Below are 2,796 nucleotides of genomic sequence, written 5' to 3'. Positions count from 1 at the left end.
TTGCTGCCGACGACGATGGTAGGGGAAGCTCCGGCACCAGCATCATTTAATTGGTAGGAATGGGAAGTTGGAAAACAAACTACAGGGGAGGAGAGTAGATTGGTGGAGTGTGGGGCTGTACGAGAAAGGAGTAGGAGTATGTGGGGCATTAAACAGTTAAGACCTATATTAGTACGTTCTCACCGTTCTCACTGAATGATCGTTCTCACCGGATCTTGACTCTATATATATATATATATATATATATATATATATATATATATATATATATATATATATATATATATATATATATATATATATATATATAATGGGATCATGTGAGTATGACTCATATATTTGAGGATTGAGGATTAATACTAGCTGTCAGATCTAAGCGATCCAACGTCCATGATTTAGTGCGGATAAGTAAGGGTAATATGGTAATTTTGCGGACGCACATATATACTCCTTATTCCATCGAAACAAACCTAATTCATTCATTCTCACCCAAAGTCTTTCTCTCTCTACCTTCCATCTTCTTCGATGAATCCCTAATTTTCCTGTTTTCGTGATTTTTTTTGTTTCGAATTCAATCTCAACTCAATCATTTGTCATTCTTCTATTTCTTATCAACGATCATACTCTTTCAATCGAAATTGCAATGTCAGGTACATCTACTTTATCTTTAGTTTTTAATTTCAGTTTTATTTTCATGTGATTGTTGTTTTGCTACATATATTTGCAATTACTAGTCATCTTACCACGTTTGTTATGATTTTGTAGCTACTCATCATGATTTCAATGCTTTGTATCTCTTTTTCCTAAATTAGGTTTAATTTGTGAGGATTTCATATGATTTATTGGTCTTCTTTCTCATATATCTAGGTTAATTTAATTCGAACAAGTTACGAATTTGTTATATATTCAGTAATTTTTCCTGGTCTATGTTAAACTCACCCGTTGTTATGATTTTTTTGTTCTCGATTTATAATTTTGATGTGATTGATTTATAGTCTTGTTATTTGATTGCGATTTAAAATTTTTTCACTTTGTTCGAGTTTTGTTGTCATGTAAACCTAATTTACATGTGTATTATCTTGTTTCAATTTTTTTAAAATTTGTGTCAGATTGATTTACATCTGTTTTACATTGTTACTCTTTACTGTTAGCTAGTAGTAGTATACATTTCGCCGATTTAGGTTCTAAATTGTTTGACATCTTATAAATATCACGTATTTGCTGCTAAAGTATCCAGTGTGATATTGTTTAGAAGACTATGTGATATTGTTTAGCAGACTGTGTGATATTGTTTTATTACATCCCTTTTACTTTGATTGTCAGATATCAATTAATACTTGTTTGTTTACATTGTATTTTTTTGTGCTATTTTTTGTCAGATCGTGAAAGTTGTTTAGCTTTGAGCGGCCTATTGGATAGAGATATTACTTGGTCCAAATTGGCCTAAGAAGCTTTGGGCTTAAAGCTTAATTTACCTGCCAAATGAGTCTCCAAGTTTGATGTATGTTTGCTTTTGGTATAGATTTGATGTTGAGTTGTCATCATATGTTTCTGATTTACATTCTGCTTGTTTATTGAGTTGCGGTATTTTGTTTGACCATCACCATTTCATCTTGTTGAGTAGCAAGCACAACATAAATTTTAAGGTATTGTTGTTGGTTCTTCTGTTCCATTGTTTTCATCAGGTATTGAAAAAAATTAGATCGAATTTGTCTAATTTCAGTTGTGGTCTTGCTCATATTTTCTGTGAGTGCTCTTAATTCATTGGTGGATTCGAGTTTTGATTAATCCACTTTCTTCAATTGGTACAATAGGTTGGACTTTGTCCCACTAGATTGTTGGTTGCGTAAACCAGGTTGTTTAAGCGGCTTAAAGGTGAAGAATCATGCAGAGTAAATGTGTTGGCCACCTTTTCTTTCTTTGAGATGGATCATCGATGAAGTGGAAGTAGACGCCACAGCACAGTATGGTTCATTCCTCTCGACGAGCTTTATTTTGCATCCTTGTATATCTGTCTCACATGTTTGCTTACTGGGAATGGCAGATCCACTTTGAAGGGGATATGAAGTCTCATGATGCGTCCAGAGAAGCTAATTGACAAAACCAAGTCAGAAATGAAGCTAAGGATCAGTGTTACTTTCCAAGGGGATGTGAAGTTTCATGATATTCTTCATTGGTGTCGTACTAATGGTTTGATGTAATTGAGTTCCTGGAAGTTGAGTAAATAGTCAGGTGGTTGCATTAAGTTGAGTCATGGTCATGAAATGGTTATATAAAACGGTTGTACTGGTGTTTAAAACAAGATGAAGTTGAACAAACGTCAAGCAAGAAGTTAAAGATTGTGCTGGAAAAAGATGCCAAAAAGGATAATAAAAAGAAATTGGTAAAGGTAGAAAAATAGAAAGGAACTAATCTGTGTACTCAGATTGTGTTGACAGAACTTTAATTGAATATGCACGATTGATGTAATTTTGGAAGGATAGTAATCTAACTGTAGTCGTTATAAATTAATATTATTGTCGTTGTAATTTTGTGATCTTGTTTAGAATCAACAATGATATTTTATCTTATATCTTTGTGATATTGTTTCTCAATAGCAAAAAGTTTGAGTGTTTCAAGATTCCTTGTGAATGTGATATTGTTTTGGATAAAGTGTGATACCGGGATGTGTGAAGTTTGATATTGTTCGGTAATGCTTCTAGAACAATATGACGTGATACTTATGAAGATATATATTGTTTCTTATAACTGTTTGTAAATTAGCAAATAAAGATAAATATATGATATTGTTAATAG

The 2,796-nt window shown here is 32.6% G+C and overlaps 1 long non-coding RNA gene across 1 annotated transcript; it reads left to right on the top strand.

The window, feature by feature from the left end:
- The first annotated feature begins 380 nt into the window (after positions 1–380).
- LOC141633218 (uncharacterized) lies at positions 381–2,387 on the top strand. The gene is made up of 3 exons (XR_012538024.1): positions 381–650; positions 1,815–1,964; positions 2,045–2,387. It is a non-coding gene; the product is annotated as an uncharacterized LOC141633218 (long non-coding RNA).
- The last annotated feature ends 409 nt before the right edge of the window (positions 2,388–2,796 follow it).

This window comes from Silene latifolia, chromosome Y (assembly GCF_048544455.1).
Source record: "Silene latifolia isolate original U9 population chromosome Y, ASM4854445v1, whole genome shotgun sequence".
Taxonomy (NCBI): Eukaryota; Viridiplantae; Streptophyta; class Magnoliopsida; order Caryophyllales; family Caryophyllaceae; genus Silene; species Silene latifolia.
Note: the sequence above shows the minus strand (reverse complement) of the source record. Positions and strands in the feature narration are given on the sequence as shown.